Here is a 27997-nt window from a genome sequence, read left to right on the forward strand (position 1 = left end):
TCCCCTCATTCTTCTAAACTCTAACGAGTACAAGCCTAGTTTATTCAGCCTCTCCTCATAGCTCAACCCCCTCAACTCCGGTATCAGCCTAGTAAACCTCCTCTGCACTCCCTCCAAGGCCAAAATATCCTTGCGCAGGTGCGGCGCCCAAAACTGCACACAGTACTCCAGCTGCGGCCTCACCAATGCCCTATACAGCTGCAGCAAGACCTCCCTACTTTTATATTCAATCCCCCTCGCTATGAAGGCCAGCATCCCATTCGCCTTCCTGACCACCTGCTGCACCTGCAGGCTGGGTTTTTGCGACTCATGCACAAGGACCCCGAGGTCCCTCTGCACCGTCGCCTGCTGCAGTTTTTCGCCACGTAAGTAATAGTCCTTCCTACCATTCTTCCTACCAAAGTGGACCACCTCACACTTGCCAACATTAAATTCCATTTGCCATTTCCTGGCCCATTCGCCCAGCCTATCTAGATCCTTCTGCAGACTCTCCACACCCTCCGCACAATTTGCCTTTCCCCCAATCTTGGTGTCATCAGCAAATTTCGACACCCTACACTCGGTTCCCTCCTCCAGATCATCTATATAAATGGTAAATAGCTGAGGCCCCAGCACCGACCCCTGGGGCACCCCACTAGTCACCAACCGCCAATCCGAATAGCACCCATTGACCCCCACTCTCTGCCTCCTATTTGACAACCAGTCCTCTATCCACGCTAACACCCTACCCCCAACTCCATGTCCTCTGACCTTCTGCAGTAACCTCTTGTGAGGTACCTTATCAAACGCCTTCTGAAAATCCAGAAAGACCACATCCACCGGCTCTCCTCTATCCACCGCCCTAGACACATCCTCATAGAACTCCAGTAAATTTGTCAGACACGACTTCCCTTTAATGAAACCGTGTTGCGTCTGCCCTATCAAGCAATTCCCTTCAAGATGCCTCGCAATTTCCTCCTTAATGACGGATTCTAACATTTTACCTACCACAGACGTTAAACTAACCGGCCTGTAATTCCCCGCCTTTTGCCTGGCACCCTTCTTAAACAACGGCGTAACATTAGCCGTTTTCCAATCCTCCGGCACTTCCCCGGAATCCAGCGACGTCTGGAAAGTCCCAGCCCAGACTTTGTGCTCAATAACACGGACTGGAAATATCCCATCCTGCCCGTCACTGGAACCCTAGCGGGCGAGAGGGTGGACCTTGTAAAGATCTATTGAAATTGGCCGGGAATCTCTTGTTTTCGGATAAGCGCAGCCAAAGAATCCCACCCACGGAGTGTGATTTGACCCCACAATGTTTCGGCTCAGAGACAAGAGAGCTATCCATTGAGATACAGATGGTATGTTAGCACAGTAAGAAGTCTGACAACACCAGGTTTAAGTCCAACCGATTTATTTGATAGTAAACTCACGAGCTTTCAGGGTTTGCCCCTTCGTCAGGTGAATGGAGAGTTCTGGCCTCAGACATTCACCTGACGAAGGGGCAAATCCCAAAAGCTTGTGAGTTTACTATCAAATAAATCGGTAGGACTTAAACCTCGTGTTGTCAGACTTCTTAATGTCTTTACCCCAGTCCAACGCCGGCATCTCCACATCATGGTATGTTAGTGCAATGGAGTCTCAACATAATGACTCAGTCTAGATAACAATGCTGCCCCATGCATGATTTGTGCACACAGCTTCCTGGGGAACCAATCTACCTTCATCAGATACTCTTACCCCACTGAGTAGCAAGTATTAAGTATGTCTCTCATTCTCAGTGTAACTAGAATAATTTACACCTCCCACTCCCAATGTGTACACACACCTTCAAATATATATATATGTGGGTGTGTGAGTTGTAGAATCCCTACAGTGCAGAAGGAGACCATTCGGCCCGTTGAGTCTGCACCGACCACAATCCCACCCAGGCCTTACCCACATAACCTCATGCATTTACCCTGACACTAAGGGGTAATCTAGCATGGCCAATCAACCTAACCCACACATCTTTGGATTATGTGAGGAAACCAAAGCACCTGGAGGAAACCCACGCAGACATGGGGAGAACATGAAAACTCCACACAGATAGTCATTTATTAGTACCACAAGTAGGCTTACATTAACAGTGCAATGAAGATCCTCTAGTTACCACATTTCAACACCTGTTCAGGTACACTGAGGAAGAATTTAGCATGATCAATGCATCTAACCATCATGTTTTTTGGATTGTGGGAAAAAACTGGAGCACCCGATGGAAACCCACGCAGACACAGGGAGAAAGTGCAATCTCCACACAGACAGTGACCTGAGACTGGTATTGAACCCAGGCCCCTGGCACTGTGAGGCCAATTTAGCATGGCCAATCCAGCTAACCTGCACATCTTTGGACTGTGGGAAGAAACCAGAGCACTCGGGAGCGGACATGGGGAGAACACGCAGACTCCACACAGACAGTGACCCGAAGCTGGATTTGAACCTAGATCCCCAGTGCTGTAAAGCAGCAGTGCTAACCACTGTGCCACTCCTTGGTGTGTGTTAGGACAAGTTGGAATTATCCTGTTAAGTGGGTACAAAAATTAAGTGAATATTTCAAGAGCGGATTATAAAAATATTTGACAAAAGCTGTGCAAAAAATGTCACCCACCTCATCTCCGTGCCAATCCTACAGTCGGAACTCATGCCACCTTTCTAGGTATGATGTAGTGAGGGACTGACTTCACTTTGCATCCCATACAGTGAGACAAAGCCTGGAGCATGGAGCAATGGAGTGCTGTGTTAACCTCATTACCATCCCTGGGGTACTGGAGCCTGACTCACATCTTACCTGCTGCGGAGCAGTTGTACTTAATCAGGTAGCGAGGGACCTGTAATTACCTAACCTCAGCTTTCTATAAGAATTAAGCAAATGTTCTGAAAACAACACACCAAAAACAGATGGGGGGCATATGGAAACATGCAAAGGTTTTCTTTTAATATTTAAATAGGATTAGGATCCATTTTGAATAAACAACGCTCTTGGTAAGTTTTAAGTCTGAACACGACTCCAACCCAGGCTCATGGGATGGAAGATGTCTGTCAGCAGTCTCTGTGAAGTTAGTTTGATCACTCTCAAGCCAATTTTGAAGAGCCCAAAGTGCAAAGCTTCTTCTAACTCATTGATACAATGACCCAACTACAAAGAGACCATAGCCTGAGAGGTTGTATATTGAGGCAGTCTATTGAGGTTGGTGGTACAGTGGCACAGCTGCCTCACATCACCAGGGACCTGGATTTGATTCCCGGCATGGGTCACCATCTATGTGGAGTTTGCACATTCTCCCTGTGTCTGCATGGGTTTCCTCCAGGTGCTCCAGTTTTGTCCCACAGTTTGAAAGATGTGCTGGTTAGGTGTGTTGACCCGAAGAACCTAATGTGCGAATTAGGTTGATTGGCCATGCTAATTTGCCCCCTAGTGTTAAGGGATTAGCAGGATAAATCTGGGTGGGATTGTGGTTGGTGCAGACTTGATGAGCTGAATAGCCTCCTTCTGCACTGTAGGGATTCTATTCTCTTCTGTTGAGTATTTATCCAATTCCCTGTTGAAGGCTACTGTTGATTCTGCGTGCGGCACCCCATCAGCAGTACATTCCAAATTCCAACTGTTCCTTATCTTCCTCTGGCTCTTCTGCCAATCACCTTAACTCTGCCCCCAAATCTAACCTTCAACCAGTGAGGACAAGTCCTCTTCAGTTACTTAAACTAAAGCCTTCATAATTTTAAACAGCTGTGCCAAATCCACTGTTAGTTTTTGCTGTTCTGAGGAGAATAACCCCAACTTCTGCAATTTATCCACGTAACGTCCTCACAACTATTCTTGGCCTGACTATGGCTTCAACTCTGGAAAAGGGACTTGTGCCCACAGCTGTCTGCATCCTACTGGGTCAACAGTCACTTAAATGGAGTTAGTTAAAGTGAAGCTTGAAGATATCAGGATACTTGGTGTGATGTATTGTGGACAAAAGCTCCCTGTTTGGTGAGTCATCTGACATGTAGTGATGTTATCAGCGACAGATGCGGGATTTTCCCTCTCTTCCATCCTGGACTGTAAGGAAGGAACACACATCTAATAAAACTGAGTCATCCAAAAGGGTCATCTCGACCCATCTAGACTTGAAACACTCTACTTTCTCTTCACTGATGCTGTCAGACCTGCTGAGATTTTCCAGCATTCTTCTGTTTTGGTCCTATCTAATAAAGCTTGACTAACTGGTTAAGTAACCCACAGTGTGGCAACGTTTTCATCCTTTTGCCTTCTGACATGTGCACTCACCACATTAATATGTGACACTTGGTATTGATATTGGCCCAGCAGGGGCACCCTTACATCTGGTTGGGGATTTAAGTTTAAATTTATTTATTAGTGTCACAAGTAAGGCTTACATTAACACTGCAATGAAGTTACTGTGAAAATCCCCTAGTTGCCACACTCCGGCGCCTGTTCAGGTACACTGAGGGAGAATTTAGCATGGCCAAAGCACCTAACCAGCATGTCTTTGGGTTGTGGGAGGAAACTGGAGCACCCGAAGGAAACCAACGCAGATACTGGGAGAATATGCCAACTCTGCACAGACAGTGACTCAAGCTGGGAATCAAACCTGGGTCCCTGGCACTGTGAGTCGGCAGATTTTGTCAGAGGCTTAAGTGCACAATTTGGGTCGATGCTCCAGTGTGGAACTGAGGGAATGCTGTACTGTCAGAGGTGCTGTTTTTTGGATGGGACACTGAGAGATTCCTTGGTCTTATTTTAATAAAGAGCAGGTGAGTTGTTCCCAGTGTCCTGGCCCAAGATTTATCTTTTAGCGAACATTCACCACAAATGGAATGTTTAGACATGATCATGTTGCTGTTTGTGGGATCTTCCTGTGTACACATTGACGGCTCCTTTTCCTATGTTACGACAGTGATTGCATTTCAATAGTACCTCATTGGGTACTTTGTAGAGCGCTTTGAGACTTCCCGGAGTTGCGAAAGTTGCTATATAAATATTTAAGGGGTGGCACGGTGGCACAGTGGTTAGCACTGCTGCCTCGCAGCGCCAGGGATCCAGGTTCAATTCCCGGCTTGGGTCACTGTCTGTGCAGAGCCTGCGTATTCTCCCCGTGTCTGCGTGGGTTTCCTCCGGGTGCGCCGGTTTCCTCCCAGAGTCTGAAAGACGTGCTGGTTGGGGCGCATTGGCCGTGCTAAATTCTCCCTCGGTGCACCCGAACAGGCGCCGGAATGTGGCGACTAGGGGATTTTCACAGTAACTTCACTGCCGTGTTAATGTAAGCTGACTTGCGACACTGATAAATAAATGTAAGTTCTCCCCGCTTTACTAAGATGGTAAACTGGAGAATGGTGGGTGAAAGAAAATAAATCAAGTGACTTTTATTTTTTTTCCGCTCATTGATTTTGCTAATCTAAGAATGAAGGCATTAAACAGAACGCAGTTCAGTGGAGCTGCTATTCACTGCGGTGGTTGCAGTCAGATATTGCAGTGGAACTGTCCATTCAGCACCACATCAAAACCCAGACATTAAAACAACAGGTCCAAACCAGTCTCACTATTACAGTTAGCTGTATGATTCCATTCGCTTGGTCTCCGAGACAATTGAATTCATCAATTGCACTTGACTGACCATTCAGGTCTGTTAGTCTGGCCAAATTACATGAACTGTTTGTTCCGATCCATCACTTCACTGCAGAGGACAGTGTGAAAATAGAAACAGAGAGGCTTCCAGGAGATGGAGGGATCCAGCAGGAGGAAAGGGCCATTCAGCCCCTCCAACCTGTTCTGCCATTCAATGGGATCATGGGCCAATCCACATCTTGGCTACACCCACCCGCCTTGGCTTCATTCTCTCTTCCACCTTCTTCCGTCAGGAAAGACATACAGAAGTCCGAGGTCACATACCAACCGACTCAAGAACAGCCCTGTTGTCGTCCGTCTTTTGAATGGATTTACCTTGCATTAAGTTGATCTTTCTCTGCACCCTAGCTGTGACTGTAACGCTACATTCTGCACTCGCTCCCTTCCTTCTCTATGAATGGTATGCTCTGTCTGTATCGCGCACAAGAAACAATGCTTTTCACTGTATACTAATATATGTAACAATAATAAACCAAATCCTATTCCATCACACCCTTGTCAGACTATAGTTAGGGATCTTGAGTTAAAAATTATTGATTGAAATAACAGCGACTGCTTTCTGGGGAGAGTTCCACACTTTGACAACCCTGAACATGAAGAAATCAAAGAATATCAAAGAATCCCACAGTGAAGAAGGAGGCCATTCGACCCATCAAGTCTGCACCGACCACAATCTCCCCCAGGCCTCATCCCCGTATCCCCATGTATTTACCCTAGCTAGTCACTAAGGGGCAGTTTAGCATGGCCAACTCATCTATCCTGCACATGTTTGGACTGTGGGAGGAAACTGGAGCACCCGGAGGAAACCCACACAGACATTGGGAGAATGCGCAAACTCTGCACAGACAGTGATCTGAACAGGAAATCGAACCTGGATCCCTGGCGGTGTGAGGCAGCAGTGCCACTGTGCTGCCCTAATGCTTCTTGAATTCATCCCATGAATTAGTTTGCTCTGATTTTAAGGTTTGGTCCTCTTGCCTTGGACTGCTTGAACTCTTACCTCCTTGAGCATCCATGATCGTAGTTGCTCCTCGCTTAGTTAGAGCTGCCAAGGTTCCAAACTCTGGAATTCCCTTCCTATCCCCACTCTGCTATTCTCTCTCTCCCTCTTCTTCTTCTAGATGCACTTCAGAAATGACCTCTTTGATTTGGCTTTTGGGTGCCTGTCCTGATATCACTTTATGTAGGCTGATGCCTTTTGGGAAGCATTTCTGCTATTGTGAAGATGCTATATAAAGGTGAAATGTTGTAGAGTTAAGAAGTAGCATCTGTAAACTGCCAATAGTGACACAGCTGTGATAGAGAATAGACCAAGGAAAGAGTGACCATGGACTGCTGAAACACTCGGGAAGAGGTGTGAAAGATAGCCTCATACCGGATTAGCCATATAAATACAGTGGGGATGTTGGAGGTTCTGTGGTTAAGAACTCACCTCCAAAGCCTGCCCACAAGATACAAGGAATATTCTCCACTTTCCTGGATGAGCACAGTTCCAACAAGAGTCAAGAAGACCAGTACCATCCAGGACAAAGCAGCCCACTTGATTGGCATCCCATCAACCAACTTAAATATTCACTCCTTCTATCACCAATGCACAGTTGCAATAGTGCATACCATATACAAAATGTGCTGCAGAAATTCACTAAGGATCTTTCAATAGCATCTTCCAAACCTGCAACCTCTTAAGGACAAAGGCAGCAGACATATGGGAACACCACCACCTTCAAGTTCCCCTCCAAGCCACACACCATTCACACATCTGATAAAGGAGCAGTGTTCCGAAAGCTCCTGATTCCAAATAAACCTGTTGGACTTTAACCTGATGTTGTGAGTTTCCTTATTGTGCCCACCGCAGTCCACTGCCGGCATCTCCACATCATGACACACCATCCTGACTTGGAAACACATCGCCGTTCCTTCACCGTCGCTGGGTCAAAATCCTGGAATTTCCTCCCTAACAGCACTGTGGATGTACCTACGCCACATGGACTGCATGGAGTGGTTCACCACCCACCTTCTCAAGGACAATTAGGGATGGATATCAAACAATGACTAAGCCAACGACACCCACATTCCATGAAAGAATTTTTAAAAACACTAATGCTCTAAAATTGACTCATTTTTGTCTTTTAATGTTGACAGGCTGCCTGTGTATGGGAGAGGATCTCACTGCTGACATGCTTCAGACAGCAATGTTAAATGGGAGGTATCCTGAGAGACACTTTACTCCAGTAAAAATTCCAACAAAGGCAATGCACGCACAGACAAAGGTTTGCAGAGTAATTGCACACACAAAGGTTTAGCATCACTTTGTTCCTTGTCGTTTGATGATTATCTTGTAGGCAGAAATTTGCAACAGTTGAGGTGCATTGGTGTCAGTCTGTAGCTCTGTAGGAGAATCATACTAAACCTTGCTTAGACCACAAGAGGAGTATCTCTTCTCTGTATTATGAAAACAATATAGAGGTACTGGAGAGGTTGCAATAAAAATGACCCCAGAATTAAGAGATTATACCTAGCAGAAACACTGACCAGGCCTTGTGCTGTTTACTGTAAAAAAGCATGAGATGTTAAATTATGAAAGGGTTTGATAGGCCAGATGTAAAGGACAGCATGATGGCACAGTGGTTAGCACTGCTGCCTCACAGTATTAAGGACCCGGGTTTGATTCCGGCCTTGGATGACTGTTAGTGCGGAGTTTGCATGTTCGCCCCATGTTTGTGTGGGTTTCCTCCGGGTTCTTCAGTTTCCTCCCACACTCCAAAGATATGCAGGTTAGATGGATTGTAATGAATTGTCCCTTAAGTGTCCCAAGATGTATAGGTTAGGGGGATTAGTGGGGTTACTGGGATGGGCCCTGAATGGGTTGCTCTGTTGGAGAATTGTCACAAGCTCAATGGGCTGAATGGCCTTTTCCCGCACTGTAGGGATTCTATGATTCTTCTAAGATGTGGATGGGTCCAAAATGAGGGGCCAAAATGTAAGTCACCAATAGGGAATTCAGTAAAAACTTTCTTGTTAAAATATGAAACTTGCCACCAGAAAGAATTGTTGAGGCAACAATATATAGATATATCTAAGGAAAAGCTGGACAAAGACTTGAGGGAGCAAGGAAAAGATATGGATTGGATGGAATGCCTGGAACTCTCTCCCTAACAGCACTGTGGGTGTACCTACACCACAGGGATTCCAGAGGTTCAGAAAGGTCGCTCACCACCATCTTCTGAAGGGCAATTAAGAACAGGTAATAAATGCTGAGCTAGACATTGGCACCCACATCCATTGAATGAATGAGAAAGATGGAGAAGCATGGGAGTAGAATTGGGTAGAGCATAAACACGATGTGCGATGAGCCAGTTGTGTGTATGTGCGTGTTGTAGCTTCAGTGTAATTCCTTGCAATTACTGTAACATTCACACGCATTATGGGACAAGTATGATATTAACATGCCTAATAGTCTCCCACCAAGCATCACAAAATTGTACAAGGAACATTGGTAAGAATACCCAATTGGAACATTGAGAATTGTGTCTAACAGACTTAGAGAGGTGTTGCCTGGTAATTGAACAGTTTGTGGACATATTTCACAACTGAGCAGTTAATAGATTCAAGCCTTCGGGTATTTGACATTTTAATCCAACAGTCACATTTGCAAATAACTTCACAGGTTATGAGCCAGACAGTGAAGGGCAGCAAAATAAGGTAGCACCTCCGCTGTAGACACAAGAAACAGAGGTTGGGCCTGTTTCCCTGACCTGGTCTAGCCCCCACCCCCAGTGAGGGGAACACTAATAGACCCAAAGGTTCATGGGGGCAACTCCTTAGTTGACCAGGCAAAGGGTTTGATGGCCAATTAAAGGTTGTGGGGGCTGGAACAGAGTTTGGGCAGCACAGTGGCACAGCGGTTAGCACCGCTGCTTCACAGCGCCAGGGACCAGAGTTCGATTCCCGGCCTTGGGGTCACTGTCTGTGTGGAGTTTGCACATTACCTGTGTGGTTTCCTTCGGGTGCTCCGGTTTCCTCCTGCGATCCAAAGATATGCGGGTTAGGTGGATTGGCCGTGCTAACTTGTCGGTTAGCAGGATAAATAAGTGGGGTTACAGGGATAAGGCCTGGTGGGCTTGTGGTCAGTGCAGACTTGATGGGCTGAATGGCCTCCTTCTGCACTGTAAAGATTCTATGGATTGCCATGGCTACAGAAAATACGAGTGGGTCTGACAGCATCTGTAGTATTTAACCAAAGCTCGCTACCCATCCTCGCGACTGTCTCCTTGTTGACTCACCCCACGCGGATTCCAGTTGAAGTGCACCCACAGATGCTATCAGACCTGCTGAGTTTTTCCAGCATTTTCTGATTTTTGTTTCAGGTTCCAGCATTTGCAGTAATTTGCCTTTACCAGTACCATGGCTGCTGCTTGGCCTGTGGTACTGCAGGGGGAGAAATCTCCGCACATTTGATTTTTTACGATGTCCCAGCAGAGCCAGGACAGTCCCTCAATGTTCAGACTTGGGCATGCGGCTCGTGCTCGGAGGCCGTGAGGGACAGGAGGGCGGTCCATTATCTGAGGGTAGCAGGAGGAAGGCCATTCACCCAGATCCAGCTGGAGGAGCAGCCAGCATAACTAAGGACCCTGCGCACCCCCGAACATTCTCTCTTCCACCTTCCTCCATTGGGAAAAAGATACAAAATTCTGAGGTCACGTACCAACGGATTGAAGAGCAGCTTCTTCTCTGCTGCCATCAGACATTTGAATGGACCTACCTCGCACTAAGTTGATCTTTCTCTACACCCTAGCTATGACTGTAACACTACATTCTGCACCCCTTCCTTTCCTTCTCCCCATGTTTTTTTTATTCATTCGTGGGACATGGGCATTGCTGGCCGGCCAACATTTATTGCCCATCCCTAGTTGCCCTTGGAGGGCAATTGAAAGTCAACCACATTGCTGTGGCTCTGGAGTCACATGTAGGCCAGGCCGGGTAAGGATGGAAGATTTCCTTCCCTAAAGGACATTAGTGAACCAGATGGGTACTTCTGACAATGGTTTGATGGCCATCAGTAGATTCATAATTCCAGATTTTTAAAAACTGAATTCAAACTCCACCATCTGCCATGGCGGGATTCGAACCAGGGTCACCCAGAACATTAGATGAGTCTCTGGATTAATGGTCTAGCGATAATACCACTGGGCCACCGATGAGTGGCATGCTTTACCTGTATAGCACGCAAGAAACACTACTTTTCACTGTATCCCAATACATGTGACAACAATTGAAATATCAGGTAAGGATGGTGGGTTTCCTCCCCATAAGGACATTGGTGAACCAGCATAGGGAACACATTGCCATTGTAGAAGCACATGCCTTCATGACACATGACAACGCAGGATCGCTGAACAGAAACTGATAGCCAAGTTCTGCACACATGAGGGCGGCCTCAACCGGGGTCTTGGGTTCATGTCACACTCTCTGTAACCCCCACGATTTGCCTGGGCTTGCAAAATTTCACTAACCGTCCTAGCTGGAGACAATATATATCTCTTTAACCTGCGCTTAACCCTCTCTCCACTCACACTGTCTGAATCTTTAAGACTTGGTTACCTGTAAAGATTCGCATTCTAACCATTATCTTGTAAACTGAGTTTGTGTCTATGTATGCCCTGTTTGTGAACACAACTCCTCACTCACCTGAAGAAGGAGTGACGCTCTGAAACCTTGTGCTACCAAATAAACCTGTTGGATTTTTAGCTGGTACTGCGAGACTGCTTACAGAAGCACTTTGCCAGTGCATGGGGCATGCTGCCAACATAGGAGGGTATACAGACAGCCCTCCAGTCTACAAAGCTGGGCTGTCCTCTGGCATTCATCCAGTTACAAATAACATTTACATTAATAGGGACAGATTTTAATTTTATGTTATCGAATGCACAATGAGATCTTCAATTGCATCTCACTTACAGGCATATTAAATATTAAAAAGCACTAATAAGTACATTTTAAAGCACTTGCCTGATCTTTTAATGCTGATTAGTTTGAGGAGTGTGGTAATGAGGAAACAGGTATTAATCCATTTAATCTGTGCAGCCTGAGAATCAGATTCCACAGGCAACCTTGTACCATTACAAGGGAGGCAATGGCCTAGACTATTAATCCGGAAACTCATTTAACGTCTCTGGGGACCTGGGTTCGAATTCTGCCACAGCAAATGGTGGAATTTGAATTCAATAAGAGATATCTGGAATTAAGAATCTACTTAAAATATAGGATGGGGAAAGAAGGATACGGCCTCCGGAAAGGTATGGGGTTTAGTTAAGTCGGGCAGAATGATCAGTGCAGGTTTGAAGGGCCTGTTCAAACCTGGAGAGCTGGCTGTGTACAGATGTATGGTGCTAATAAAGTAACTTGGTGACGGGACTTTTGCCTCCTCGGAGTTATTACAGCCAGGTATATTTGTAACAGCAAGAAGAATCTGAATAATAGTTTTTTTGGAAGTCCACGGGATGCTGAGTAAAGTGAGATTTGGAAACACAGGCCAAATCCAGGATGGTCATGTTTAGACAATAGGAAGAGGAAATCTGTCTAAACTCTTTAATTGCACTTTTGCTGCCAGGCCAGATACCAACATTGCCCAGCACGCCAATCGCTCTCTGCTCTCAAAACTGAATTCCTAATTTTTTCTGTGTTTCTTAATCCCACAAAGAAAATGTTCAAGGGAATTACTCTCACTGCGCTCGAAACATCTCGAAGCGCTCAGTGTCATGTAGATAATAATTTCAAAAGATGGATACATCAATAATCCGACCAGTCCGACAAGTCAGAGAATATCTTAAGACTATTGAGGATGCCCAAATTCAAAAGAACATTTCTTGTTTTATTCCTGATAAATGATCGAATAAAAGAGATTCCAGAGCAGGGAATGTATAATACAGGCTTGCAGAAACTAACTGCCTTTGCGAATGGATTTCTTGAAGAATTTCCCACTGCACAATTTTCCAGTAGCTATCTCACTGGCTATCTACAATCCTCCACTGCTGGTCAGAAGAACACGAGACGTAGCTGCTACAGTAGGCCATATGGTCCATCGAGCTTTTGCTGCCGTTCGATACACGGTGGCACAGTGGTTAGCTGTCTCACTAACTGTCTCACCAAATGTCTTGGCTGGAGACAATGCATATCTCTTTAACCTGTGCTTAACTCTCTCCACTCACATTGTCTGTACTTTTAAGACTTGATTACCTGTAAAGACTCGCATTCCAACCATTATTTTGTAAATTGAGTTTGTGTCTTTATATGCTCTGATTGTGAACTGAAATCCCACTCACCTGATAAAGGAGGGCCAGTGGCTTGCGTTACCAAATAAACCTGTTGGACTTTTACCTGGTGTTGTGAGACTTCTTATTGTGTCTCACAGCACCAGTGGTCCAGGTTTGATTCCTGGCTTGGGTCACTGTCTAGCGGAGTCTGCACATTCTCCCCGTGTCTGCATGTGTTTCCTCTGGTTTCCTTCCACAATCTGAAAGATGTGCTGGTTAGGTACATTGACCATGCTAAATTCTCTCTTGGTGTACCCGAACAGGCGCCAGAGTGTGGCGACTAGAAGATTTTCGCAGTAACTTCTTTGCAGTGTTAATGTAATGTGACAAATAAATAAAGAATACTTTACAATCATGGCTGATCTCCAGCTCTGCTATCCCGCTCACTCTCCGTGTCCCTAGATTCCCGAGGGGCTATCCCAGCCTTAAGTGTGATGGAGTATCCACAATCCTCTGGGATGGATTCCAAAGATACGTAACGCGTTAAGTGAAGGGGTTTCTCCTCACCCCAGGCCTGCGTGGTTGACCCCTTATCATGAGATGGTGTCCCTGTGTTTTAGATTCTCCAACCAGTGGAAACAATGGCCAGAATTCTCCGGTCTCGCACGCTGCTGGACTGCCGCCAGCGAGAATGGAAAATTCAATGCTCCATTTACTGCAGTGAGACTGGAGATTCCCTATTGCGGGTGAGGTCGGAGAATTCTGGCCAATTTCTCGGTGTCTGTCCCATCAAGCGCCTTCAGAACCTTGTATGTTTCATGGGATCGTCTCTCGTTCTTCCAAACTCCAGAGTACGTGAAGGTCCAGCTTGCTCATCCTCTTAGCATAGGGCAACACCCTTATCCCTGAGATCAATGAAGTGAACATTCAGTTGCCTGGAGCATGTGGGAAAAGCGATAGGGAATTAGGAATCCGGCATTGGAAATAAGGCGAACGTTTGAGTGGAATTTCCATTTTAGGGATGAGGAGCCTGAGTTGTTTCCGGATCAAAGACCCCCTCCTGCCCCCAGGGTGGGGAGAAACAATCACTCTTTGATGTTTGACAAGGGATGGCCCCTTAATTAGTGTGGCAGGGTGGGACAGCAGTTAGCAGTGCTGCCTCACAGTGCCAGGGACCTGGGTTCGATTCCCAGCTTGGGTCACTGTCTGTACGGAGTCTCCACATTCTCCCCGTGTCTGCATGGGTTTCCTCCGGGTGCTCCAGTTTCCTCCTACAGATGCGTGGGTTAGACTGATTGGCGATGCCAAATTGCCCCTTAGTGTCAGGAAAATTAATAGGGATATGTGGGGTTATGGGGATGGGGCCTGGGTGGGATTGTGGTCGGTGCAGTCTCAATGGGCCAAATGGCCTCCTTCTGCACTATGAGCGTTCTATGGTTCAATGAGACAGGTTTCCTGTCCATTTAAGGGTGATGAGTGGGCAGGCTCTTGAATGAGGAAGACCAACCAGAGGTCTTCCAGCTCGAGAACTGTTGTAATGGATGGCGAGTAATTGAGAAAAGGAAGGTGCATTCTCACCAACCTTTCAAAAACACCAAGGAAGAGGAGAAAACAGAGCCAGGCTGTGGGAGGTGAGGCAGGAGGATGGGTGCAATGTTGTTGCCCCCTTGGAATTGGCCTGTAATCTCTGGGATTTGAATATCAACCTCCAGGAAACTGCCCTATGCAATTCTGGAGAAAAATCATCGGGATATTAAATCTTCATTGATGATTTCTCTTCAGCAGATATAAAAATCTTGAAAATTAACAAAAAAATTAGGCTTCTTGGCTGGCAGTTAAAAATCAACCAATTGGGTCGTGAGTCTTTTTGCTTTCCAATTGGTGTTAGGGAGGCACTGTGCCGTGGTGGCACGGTGGGTTAGCACTGCTGCCTCACGGCGCCAGGGACCCGGGTTCGATTCCCAGCTCGGGCCACTGTCTGTGTGGAGTTTGCACATTTTCCCTGTGGCTGCGTGGGTTTCCTCTGGATGTTCCAGTTTCCTCCCATAGTCCTAAAGAGGCGCCAAATTGACCCTTAGTGTCAGAGGGATTGGCTAGAGAAAATGCCTGGGCTTATGGGGATGGGGCCTGGTTGGGTTTGTGATCAATGCAGACTCGATAGGCCGAATGGCCTCCTTTCAGCACTGTAGGATTCTATGCTGTCACAAGGATGGATGTGCTGGGTGATGAATGGCTGGAACGCAGGAGTCCCTCTGATAAAGTTTCCAAAAATACCCTTAATCGCAGTTGGCAAACCCGGACAGCGGAGCCCTGTTACGGTAATGAGGGGCTGTGGGTTTCGACCTAGACTGGTTCCCTAACCTAGCTCTGGGAGCTCAGTTCCACACGTTTAAACTGTTGCCCCCTCACACTGGAGGAGTTGCTTGGAAAACCCCAGTTAATTGCCTTTGACAAACTTTTAACGGCCTAACTCACCTCATGGGGGTGGCAGCTCCACCGGATCCCACGTCCCCTAAAATAGCCAGCAGTGGGAACATGGGCGTAAAACTCACACGCCGATCGACACCAGGATATTCAAGCGTCTATTCTCGACCTTGGCCCTGGATCGATCAGTAATTCAGAAATAGATTTCTGGATTTTCTTTCTTTTACGAGTCCCTCAAGGCTGCAGGACCAAAACTTTATCCAGAATTAAAGCATTGGTTTGATTTTAGAATTGTACTTCCCTCGTTGTCCGTTGTAGATAATGCAGAACATTTACTGACATCAGAACAATGCAGTTTCCGGCACTGGAACTGCGCCTTGTTTTCTATGATCAGTGATAACAATGCTGCCTTGTATTTCTATAACACCGCTCCTGTACTGGTGGGCATGTCAAAGCTTTTCACAATGGAAGAGGAGGCAAAATGCAACGAGATTGAAGGAAGAAAATTGGAAGGTTCTGGTGTAGAGACTCTAAACCTATTGTTTTTTTGAAAGACAGAGAGAGAGGCTTATGATTTTTAATTGTGTCTTTCTCAATTGCAGGCTATTCCACAGAGCTTTTTATAGTTAATTAAGTACTTGTTAAAATGCAACATAGAAGCATGGCAGCAAGGCCCCACAATGAAATAAATTACCATGTTATCTGTTTTCGTTGTTGCGTTAGGGTTAAACGTTGACCAGAATGCGAAAGAGAACCTCCCCTCATCTTTGGATAGTGCGATGAGATCTTTCACATTCATTTCAGAGGGCAGATGGGGCTTCGGTTTAATGTGTCACTCATAAGGCAGCACCTTCGACAGAGCAGCACTCCTTCAGTTCATTGCGGTATTGGCCTAAACTTTGAACTCAGCTCGCTGGAGTGGAAATTGAACCCGTAATCTTCTGACCTTGAGGTTGTTATGATTCAGGTCAGAAACTCCAGAGTGTTCTACGGAGTCCATCTGGATCATAAACTTTGCATCTTGAATTTGGCTAGGAGTGCAGAGGAGGTTTACTAGGCTGATACCGGAGTTGAGGGGGTTGAGCTATGAGGAGAGGCTGAATAAACTAGGCTTGTACTCGTTAGAGTTTAGAAGAATGAGGGGAGATCTCATTGAGACGTATAAGATGATGAATGGGATAGATAGGATAGAGGTGGAGAGACTCTTCCCGCTCAGAAAGGATAGTAGGACTAGGGGGCACAGCCTCAAGATAAAGGGGGGGCGGTTTAGAACGGAGTTGAGGAGGAACTTCTTCACTCAAAGGGTGGTGAATCTCTGGAATTCTCTGCCCGTTGAGGTGGTGGAGGCTGCCTCGCTAAACATTTTTAAGACGCGGGTTGATGGGTTTTTGATAAGTGAGGGGATTAAGGGTTATGGGGAGAGGGCGGGAATGTGGAACTGAGCCACGACAGATCAGCCATGATCTTGTTGAATGGCAGGGCAGGCTCGAAGGGCTAGATGGCCTACTCCTGCCCCTATTTCTTATGTTCTTATGATGTTTCACTTCAGGTATGATTCAAATGACCCACTAGGGAGCTTTTATCAAACAAGGTTTATTTAAGAATATAGTTAACATGTATAGTAAGAAAATTAGCAATTACTTTTATCAATTACAAACAAGAAACAAACAGTCATGATAATGTATAACCCTTAATGAATACAGGAGCTGTCCCAATCAAACTAATACCATAAACAAGACTTTTCAAACAGGTTTTGTACAATATAGACTAATTCTCACACAATACTGGAATTGAGTCCTTTGGTTGAAATCTGCTGTTTTCTAGATAAATTCTGACCAGTTTGAAATCAGAACAGCTTCCCAAAACACTAGGCAAGCTACCAACAACAGATTCCCCCCACCACCACCTTCAGAAAGGCAAGACCCTGCTTTCAGATAACCAGCAGAATTTCCAAAACCAGGGAGAGAGAGACTTCCTTACAGCTTGATGTCCCTTCTAAAACTAAAACTCAAACTTGCAGCCAAACAGAAAATGAGATCTTAAACTAACTGGAAAGGAAAGAAAAACTGTCCAAAAAGCACATGACTATTCTCATAACAATGCAGGATCATAAAGCAACCCAGAGTTAAAATATGCAGACCCCATTGAAGCTGTTGAAGTAGCAATAAGAGGACTCCTTGTAGACTACTTGGCAGCAGCAAAATCAAACTGAAAAAGGTCTGCTTATAACTGCAGAGAACAGGATTGAAAAAAAAGTTTTTAAAGGTACACTAACGTCACAAGATGCAGGCATTGCCACAGTGGGAGGTTAGTGTTTTGGGGGGGCTGACGGTGGATAGGCAGAGGGATTGAGAGAGAGATACCACAAATATGATCAAGTGGATGAAATTGCATCCAGTTGTGAACTGGAGGGTGGAGAGAACGTTAATTATTAAAAGAGCTTCTAAAGCATAATTAAGGATGGACAATAAAGCAATGCCCACATCCCATGAACACACTGGGCCAGCATCAATTGCCCATCTCTGAGGGCATTGCTGTGGAGTCATTTGTCGGCCAGACCAGGAAAGGATAACAAATTTCCTTCCCTAAAGGACATTAGTGTACCAGATGGGTCTTCAGGACAATGGTTTCATGGTCATCATTAGACTTTGAATTCCAGATTTTTGTTAAATTCAAATTTCACCATCTGCCACGGTGCGATTCAAAAATGGGTCCCCAGAGCATTACGCTGGGTGGTTGGGTTACTCAGTCCAATGGCAATACCATGACACAAATGGAGTGCGGAAGGCCACGCTTGGTTGGCTAGATGACTAAGTGTGGTGCAGAATGATACTAATAATGAGTTCAATCCTTGTACTGGCTGTGGTATCTCATGGAGAGCAGTCTCCTTGCCTTGTTTGGTGTGGTGTGCTGTCCTTTAATCTATGTAATTGCTTGTCTCTCTCGACACAAAGAGATGCCTTTGGTTCCCATGTGGACTAACTACCTCAGAGCGTCGCTCAACTTAAATTTTCAATTTCAGCAATGTAGCTGGTCAGACACATTCGGGGGCCATTTAATTGCATTCTTGCATTTCTAAGCTGGTTTTCAGACGTGACATTGAACCCTGGCCCTCTTTGTCTTCTCAGGTGGGTGTGAAAAATTCCTTCATGTTGGAATACTGGGATTGGACTGGAGGGGTGGGCACAGTAAGAAGTCTCACAGCACCAGGGTAAAGTCCAACAGGTTTATTTGGAATCGCGAGCTTTTGGAGCGCTGCTCCTTCATCAGGGGAGTGCTGAAGGAGCAGCGCTCTGAAAGCTCCTGATTCTGAATAAACCTGTTGGACTTTAACCTGGTGCTGTGAGACTTCTTACTGTAAAGATCCCATGAGCAGGAGCAGAGATTTTTGCTCAACATTGATCCCTTGGTTAACATCACTAAGACAGATTGTCTGCTCTTTATCATATCACTTTGTCATTTATGGGATCTTGCTGTGCAGAAATTGGCTGCCGATTTTCTACATTAGTGACTACCCTTCAAAAGTATTTAATTCATTGGTTGCGTAGCACCTTGGGATTGGTCAAAGGTGATGAATCATGCTGTATAAATGCAAGTCTGCACAGTGGTTAGCACTGCTGCCTCACAGCACCAGGGATGTGGGTTCAATCCCCAGCTTGGGTGACTTTGTGAAGTTTGTATGTTCTCCCCTTAGCTGCGTGGGTTTCCTCCGAGTGCTACGGTTTCCTCCCACAGTCCGAAGGACATGAGGTTAGGTGCACTGGCCACGCTAAATTGCCCCTTGGTGACAGGGAAACCAACTAGGATAAATGCATAAGGTGATGGGGATAGGGCCTGGGTGGGACTGTGGTCGGTGAAGACTTGATGGGCCGAATGGCACTGTAGGATTCTATGGATTCTATGATTCCCTCAGGGTACCTGAAAAGGTGCCAGAATGTGGAGACTAGAGGATTTTCACAGTAACTTCATTGCAATGTTAATGTAAGCCTATTTGTGACACTAATAAATTAAACTTTAAACTTTGATGGGATTGAATCAAGTGAGCACGGTGAAAGCAGAACGGTACACCATGAACTCTGGGACACCTATTCGAAGATGTGGAATTGCCGACGTTGGACTACAGTGGGCACACTATAAGAAATCAAGAGAGATGGACTTAGCTATAGCTGAAGAGAAGATGAGGCATGATCTCATGATGGGATAAGCTCAAAGGGTTCTTATGCCTTTATGTTTTCCCAGGCACAAATTAATGGAATAAATGTTTTCACCCTAGTTTGACCTTAGTGATTCCATAGCCTTGCATCAACCTCACAGTTTTCTCCTCTCTGTTCTGAGGAAGGTGAGTGTGAGTTGGAACATTTCATTGGGTTTAGATTTGGTACAGATGGAAAGCATAAAATATATCAACAAGAGCTGCATTATCTTTGCATTCTTAGCATTCATTATCCCCCTGCGCCATGCATCATGCCTCAAGCAAGGCAATAATGATCTTGCATACACCAAGAGCAATGGTCGGTGCTGTTTCATGACAGGGAAATGTGTTGTACTCTGAGCAGATCGGACATGCTTTCTGGGGTTAAGATCTGGACTGTGTGACTAATTGGTCACTAATTGGATTAGTGCCATTGTCTGAAGTTCCTCTGATGTCCCTTATGATTAATGCATCAAGTAGGCAATTAAAGGTGCGAGACTTCATCTTTAACAGGGAGAGGGTAAAACAAAAGTATAATTGTGTGGTTTGGAAACAGAAAATGGCTAACAAACTATCACTGGAATCCACTCCCCCACCCCAGCCCCACTCCCACTTTATCAGCCTTTCCTACTTCCCTCAAAAACTTAGCCAATGAAATTTTTTGATTTACTTCCATCACGGGTTGGCGATAGAATTGATCTGAGCAGTTCCCATCAGGTAAGGAACTAAGATTCTCCCACAGCTAAGATTGAATCCAGATAGAGTTTCCTGTGGTTTACTAATCTCTTATATCTAACAAAATTCCATCAACAAATATCATTACCTAGGCACAATGGAGACACACAGGAGCCGGCTGCTTTCTCAGAATCAGTAAAAGAATCATTGGAAACATACACAGTGAAGAAGGAGGCCATTCGGCCCACTGTGTCTGCACGCACAGCAATCCCATCCATGCCCTTTCCCTGTAATCCCATCTGTTTGCCCCACTGATCCCTCTAACCTATGCATCCCAAGTGCTATATCTAGCCTCCTCTTGAATACATTCAATGTTTTGGCATCAACTATCTCCTGTGGTAATGAATTCCACAGGCTTGCCACACTTTGGGTGAAGAAACGTCTCCTCATCTCCATCCTAAATGGTCTGCCCCGAATCCTCAGACTGTGACCCCTGGGATGAATTTAATGAATAAATGATGGTTGGGTTCCGGATGGTACGGCCTTGTAGCTGTTTACAGCCGACATCCTGAACGGGAGCAGCTTCTCCTTATTTATTCCGTTCAGGCCCTTTCGGGATTTTGAACACCTTTATCACACCTCCTCTCAACCTTCCCTTCCCCGCAGAGGACAGCCCTGGCTTCTCCAATCTATTCACGTAACTGAAATGTTTGATCCCTGGAACCATTCTCATAAATCTTTTCTCTAACGCCTTCATATCCTTCATAAAGGATGATGCTCAGAATTGACATGCAACAGTTATATAGTTATGGAGTCGAAAATCAAACAGATAATATAATGAAAAGATAACTTCAAAGATTAAGCTAATCCTTTACATCAAACTTTCAAGCTTGCACTTTGTTCTTGCCTTTTAAATTTCATATCCCTGTAGGAGCTGTAATAATTAATATTGCTTTTTGGAAAATTCAGACAGACTTTGTCTCTCTTTCAGATGCTTGGTTTCTTCATGCAATAAAGCCTCAAGCTGAATCTTGTGTTTAAAACACCATCCATTTTTATTTTCATTTAAGTCCCTAAATAATTATTCCCACAAAACTCATCTCCAAACTCTGTGGCGTGGGCCTTGGCATCTCCCTCTGTGACTGGTCCTGAACTTCCTAACTCGCAGACCACAAACAGTAAGGATCGACAGCAACACCTCCTCCACGATCATCCTCAACACTGGTGCCCCACAAGGTTGTGTTCTCAGCCCCCTACTATACTCCTTACACACCTATGACAGTGCGGCCAAATTCCCTTTCAATTCGAATTTCAAGTTTTGCTGACGACACCATTGCAGTGGATCGGATCTCAAACAATGATGAAACAGAGTACAGGAATGAGATAGAGAATCTGGTGAACTGGTGCGACAACAATAATCTCTCCCTCAAGGTCAACAAAACAAAGGAGATTCTCATCGACTTCAGGAAGTGTACAGGAGAACATGCCCCTGTCTATATCAACGGGGACAAAGTAGAAAGGGTCAAGAGCTTCAAGTGTTTAGGTGCCCAGATCACCAACAACCTGCCCTGGTCCCCCCATGTCGACACTATAGTTAAGGAAGCCCACCAACGCCTCTACTTTCTCAGAACACTAAGGACATTTGGCATGTCAGTTACGACTCTCACCAACTTTTATAGATGCATCATAGAAAGCATTCTTTCTGGTTGTATCACAGCTTGGTATGGCTCCTGCTCTGCTCAAGACCACAAGGAACTACAGAAGATCGTGAATGTAGCCCAATCCATAATGCAAACCACCCTCCCATCCATTGACTCTGCCTAAACTTCCCACTGCCTCGGCAAAGCAGCCAGCGTAATTAAGGACCCTGGACATTCTCTCTTCCACCTTCCCCTGTCAGGAAAAAGATACAAAAGTCTGAGGTCACGTACCAACGAACTCAAGAACAGCCTCTTCCCTGCTGCTCTCAGACTTTTGAATGGGCCTACCTTGCATTACGTAGATCTTTCTCTACACCCTAGCTATGACAGTAGCACTACATTCTACACTCTGTCCTTTCTTTCTCTATGAACAGTATGCTTTGTCTGTACAGTGCACAAGAAACAATATTTTCCACTGCATGTTAATACGTGTGACAATAATAAATCAAATCAAATCAAAATAGAATTAATAGGACCTTCAAGAATTCGAATATACAGCCGTTCAGTTTTATCTCAAAACCATTAATCAAAAGAATAAAAATACCTTGTGTTTATATAGATCACAGAATCCTGCAGCACAAAAGGAGATCATTTGGCCCATCGAGTCAGAACCAACCACAGTCCCACCCAGGCCCTTTTCCCATAACCCCGTGCATTTGCCCTCGTTAAGGGGCAACTTAACACGTACATCATTTTGGACTGTGGGAGGGAACCTGAGTGCTCAGACGAAACCCATGCAGACATGGGGAGAATGCGCAAACTCCACACAGGCAGTCACCCAAGGCCAGAATCGAACCCGGGTCCCTGGCGCTGTGAGGCAGCAGTGCTAACCACTGTGCCATTGTACCAACCCGATGGCACAGTGGTCGGCACTGCTGCCTCTCAGTGACAAGGAGCCGGGTTCGATTTCCAACTTGGGTCACTGTCTATGTGGAGCTTGTATATTCTCCCGTATCTGCGTGGGTTTCCTCCGGATGCTCCGGTTTCCTCCCACAGTCTGAAAGACATGAAGTTTAGGTGCATTGACCCAACCAGGTGCCGGAGTGTGTGACTGAGGGAATTTCACTGTAACTTCATTGCAGTGTTAATGTAAGCCTTACTTGTGACTAATAAATAAGCTTTTAACTTTTGACGTGGGTAATCTGTCCCGAGGTTCTGCACAGGAGCTTTGTAATGCAGAATTTGACACTGAGTGAAATCTGGAGACACCAGGGCAACTGACCAATGTCGAGGAAGTGGGTTTGAAGGAGTGTCTTAAAGAATGATAGAGAAACAGCAGGTTTAGTGTTGGGAACTCTGAGCTTAGAGGCCAGGCAGCTGAAGGCAAGGTCGCCAAACTCAACCGATCATCAAAAACATTGTGTAGTTTTGAATAAATGGTCTCTATTTGCATAAGTTATTGATGTGGCCAGGGATGTTGGGAAAGTGTTTAACAACACATCTGGGATCCTGGGCTTTGTGAAGTAAAGGCCTAGGGTGAAAAAAGCAAGCAGGTTATGGTGAACCTTTATAAAACACTCATTCTTCCTCAGATGTAGCATTGTCTCTCAGTTTGGGCACCATAATTTAGGGAGAATTTGAAGCTTCAGAGAGGGTTTTTTAAATTAATTTTTGTGGGACATGGACGTGGCTGGCATTTATTGCCCACCCCTAGTTGCCCTTGAGAAGGTGGTGGTGAGTTGTCTGCCGCAGTCCATGTTCTGTGGGTTGACCCACTATGCCGTTAAGGAGGGAGTTCCAGGATTTTGACCCAGCGACTGCAAAGGAATTATGATATATTTCCACGTGTTCTTATGCATCTGTTGCCCTTATCCTTCTTGATGGAAATGGTCATGGGTTTGGAAGATGCTGTCTAAGGAAGGGTACCAATGAGATCCATGAGAGTGAGCCTCGGGATGAGGGACTCCAGTTACTCGGATAGTACCTGAAAAAGGAGAAACTGGGATTGTTCCCCTTAGGGAAGATTGAGGGAGAGATGATCAAAATTTTGCGGGATATAGACAGAGGAGATAGAGAAACGTTTTCACGTGGCGAGTGTTTAGGATCTGGAGTTTACAGAGAGGGAAATTGTAGATTTCAAAAAGGGATTGGATAATCACCTGAAGAAAAGAAACTTTCGGAGAGTCTGGGAAGGTATGGGGTGAATGGGACAAGCTGAGTCTTTTTTGCAGGGGGCGAGCATGGACATAATGGGCCGAATAGCCCATTCTTTGGCAATCTCCAACATGTAACTGCCCTACTGTTTGGAGGAATGTTGTCCCAGGAATGTAAATTGCAGTCATTTTGTGATAAATTGTTATGTGATTGGATTTATTAGAATAGGCACTAAATTAAAATGAAGTAATAATACTTCATTTCAATCATTTCCCCTAACAGCGATCAGAGACAAGATACTCATATCCTATCTGTCGGGAATAGTAATTGATACATTCTCATAACTCTATCTTTGTTAGAAAACTTTCTCTTAAGGGGATGATTATCTGTATTGGGAGACTACTGGATGATCAAAATTCTGAAAGTCCGTTCATGAGGCACATGAGAAAGAAATAATGAATTTTTGCATCATAAAGGAGACATTTCGAAGATGTTGACTGAGTAAGCAGAGAAAGATTTATTTAGCGCAACGCATCAGGCGAAGATTAACCTCTTTAGTTGTAGTTTACAGTGAGCAGAGGCCTCTGCATTTTGAGAATCAGCCTAGTTCTGTTTGGGCCTAGGTTTGCTCGAACTTTAACTGGCAATTTGCAAAGCCTTTTGCGCAGCCAAATTAGTCAAGGGGTGGTGTAGTGGCACAGTGGTTAGCACTGTTGCCTCATAGTGCCCGGGATCCGGGTTCGATTCCCGGCTTGGGTCTCTGTCTATATGGAGTTTGCACACTCTCCCCGTGTCTGTGTGGGTTTCCTCTGGGTGCTCCAGTTTCCTCCCACAGTCCAAAGATGTGTGGGTTAGGTGGATTGGCCATGCTAAATTGCTTCTTTGTGTCAGAGAGACTAACTAGGGTCAATGCATGAAGTTATGGGGATGAGATTGTGGTCGGTACAGACTCGATGGCCCAAATGGTCTTCTTTATAGCATTCTATGATTCCATGACTTCTTCTGAACAAAAATGCTTCAAGGTACATCATGGTAACGCAATCCAGCAAAATCTGACAGTGACTCACATAAGGAGATGTTAGAGCAGGTGACCCAAAGCATTGTCAGAGGTAAGCTTTAAAAGGAAGGAAGACGGGGCAGAGAGGTGGCAAGATCGAGGGAGATTGGTTGATTTCATGGACAAGATGAGTTTGGGCAGGGCAAGTGCAGAGGCACAGAACTGTCAGCCTCCTGTATGAATAGACCTCACCCCCCAGCAACCCCCCCCCCGAGCTTTTAATGATATTCCGGATTGTGACCTCTGCATTATGCAGAGTGTGGAAGATTCTTGTCTGAAGTCACATTGAATAAACAATCGTGATTTATGCCAGTTTACCCGCAAATTTGACACTTTTTGGGAGAATCGCAGTCCAAGTTTTCTCATTACAGGCAGAACCTAAGGCACAGGTTTAAGTTGCGAGGGGCAAGATTTAGAGGAGATATACGAGGCAGATTTTTTACACAGAGAGTAGTGCTTGGAACTCATTGCCGGGGGAGATAGTGGAAGCGGACACAGTAGCGACTTTTAAGGGGTGTCTTGACAAGTACATGAATAGGATGGGAATAGGGGGATATGGTCCCCGGAAGAGTAGAGGGTTTTAGTTAAGTTGGGCAGCATGGTCGGTGCAGACTTGGAGGGCCGAAGGGCCTGTTCCTGTGCTGTAATTTTCTTTGTTCTTCTTATTAATTAGCACTTTTTGATTTATCTCGTCTTGATTCTTATTCCTTTTTACTCCGTCTAAAGATGTGCGGGTGAGGTGCATTGGCTGTGCTAAATTGACACTTAGTGTCTGGGGATGTGTAGGTAAGAGGGATTAGTGGGGTAAATATGGCGAGTTACAGGGATAAGGCCTGGGTGGGATTATTATCGGTGTAGACTCGATGGGCCAAATGGCCTCCTTCTGGGCTGTAGGGTTTCTATGGTTCTATGATTTCTATGATTCTATGAGTAGAGGGAGAGAGATAGGTGGAGCTGGGTAAGAAGCTCTTTTGGAGAGTCAGTGCAGACTTGAGGGCTGATTCTGCACTGTAGAGAATCTATGGATTCTATGGTTATCTTTGTATTCGGAGATGATTCTGGAATTGTAAGAGGTTTGAGAGAGCAGGCTCAATAGTGCTTGATGAGATCCAACGAGATGTCACGATGGATGGTTAAACAAATTGCCCAACATATGCTTTCAAATCTGTTCCTTAAGAACTACACTTGACATTCCTCCATTGACTAACTCAATGCAGATATTGTCCCTTTTATGTTAGTGCCCCTACTAAAATAACAGACTGGGGGAAATGACAGGAGGCTGCTGCATTATTTCAACTGCTATAAAACAGTGCTGTACATCCACATTGAGGACCATTGCTGTCTTGGCAAAGCAGCCAGCATAATTAAGGGCCCCAGGCACCGCAGACGTTCTCTCTTCCACCTTCTTCCGTTAGGGAAAAGGTACAAAAATCTGAGGTTACGTACCAATTGATTCAAGAACAGCTTCTTCCCTGCTGCCATCAGACTTTTGAATGGACCTGCCTCGCATTAAGTTGATCTTTCTCTACACCCTAGCTATGACTGTAACACTGCATTCTGCACTCTCTCGTTTCCTTCTTTATGAACAGTATGCTTTGTCTGTATAGCACACAAGAAACATTACTTTTCACTATATGTTAATACATGCGATAACAATAAATCAGATCAAATCATTGCACAGGGCCAGTGCATCACATTAAACTGGTAATCAGCTCCGGAAGGGATGTATCCAGCATTCATTAATTTGTTATATTCCTGAATTTATTTAAAGGATTACCTTAAAGTCTTGCCCTCCTAAGGATATAGATCAGTTGGAGAGTTGGGCGGAGAGATGGCAGATGGAGTTTAATCTGGACAAATGTGAGGTAATGCATTTTGGAAGGTCTAATGCAGATAGGAAATATACAGTAAATGGCAGAACCCTTAAGAGTATTGATAGACAAAGGGATCTGGGTATACAGGTACGCAGGTCACTGTGGCAATGCAGGTGGAAAAGGTAGTCAAGAAGGCATACAACATGCTTGCCTTCATCGGACAGGGCGTTAAGTTTAAAGTCAGGTTGCAGCTTTATTGAACCTTAGTTAGGCCACACTTGGAATATAGTGTTCAATTCTGGTCACCAGACTACCAGAAGGATGTGGAGGCTTCAGAGAGAGTACAGAAAAGATTTACCAGAATGTTGCCTGGTGTGGAGGGCATTAGCTATGAGGAGAGGTTGGAGAAACTGGGTTTGTTCTCATTGGAACGATGGAGGTTGAGGGGCAGTCTGACAGAATGGACAGAGTGGATAGTCAGAAGTGGAAGAGTCAAATACTAGGGGGCACAGCTTTAAGGTGCGAGGGGCAAGATTTAAATGAGATGTCTGAGGCACATTTTTTACACAGAGGGTGGTGGGTGCCTGGAGCTCATTTCTGGGGGAGGTAGTGGAAGCGGACGCAGGAGTGGCTTTTAAAGGGCGTCTTGACAAATACATGAATAGGATGGGAATAGCGGGATATGGTCCCGGGAAGGGTAGGGGATGTTAGTTCAGTTGGGCAGCATGGTCAGTGCAGGCTTGGAGGGACGAAGGGCCTGTTCCTGTGCTGTAATTTTCTTTGCTTTTTGTTTGTTCGATTGTAAGTCAGTAAATTTTTGTCCCAGGGAATTGAGATGGCACAGTGGTTAGCACTGCTGCCTCACATCGCCAAGGACCCAGGCTCAACTCCAGCCTTGGGTGACCAACTGTGTGGAGACTTCATGTTCTCCCCATGTCTGCATGTTCTCCCCATGTCTGTGTCAGTTTCCTCCCACAGCCCAAAGATGTGCAGATTAGGTGGATTGGCCATGCTAAATTGCCCCTTAGTGTCAGGAGGATTAGCAGGGTAAATAAGTGGAGTTACAGGGGTAGGGCCTGAGTGGAATTGTGGTTGGTGCAGACTTGATGGGCCAAATGGCCTTCTTCTGCAATGT

General features: G+C 45.4%; 1 protein-coding gene across 2 annotated transcripts in view; it reads right to left on the minus strand.

Moving 5' to 3' along the window:
- Nucleotides 1-27997, minus strand: part of cntn2 (contactin 2) — a 175756-nt gene that overhangs the window by 125041 nt on the left and 22718 nt on the right. The window contains exon 1 of one of the 2 annotated variants that reach the window (XM_080209756.1): nucleotides 2630-2681. The exons of the other annotated variant lie outside the window; for it this stretch is intronic. The gene's annotated coding sequence lies outside the window, so the exon portion shown is untranslated. Of the gene's footprint in view, nucleotides 1-2629; nucleotides 2682-27997 lie in introns of those variants that run through there. 2 annotated transcript variants of the gene reach the window in all.

This window comes from Carcharhinus amblyrhynchos, chromosome 22 (genome assembly GCF_965287045.1).
Source record: "Carcharhinus amblyrhynchos chromosome 22, sCarAmb.v2.hapA, whole genome shotgun sequence".
Classification (NCBI taxonomy): Eukaryota; Metazoa; Chordata; class Chondrichthyes; order Carcharhiniformes; family Carcharhinidae; genus Carcharhinus; species Carcharhinus amblyrhynchos.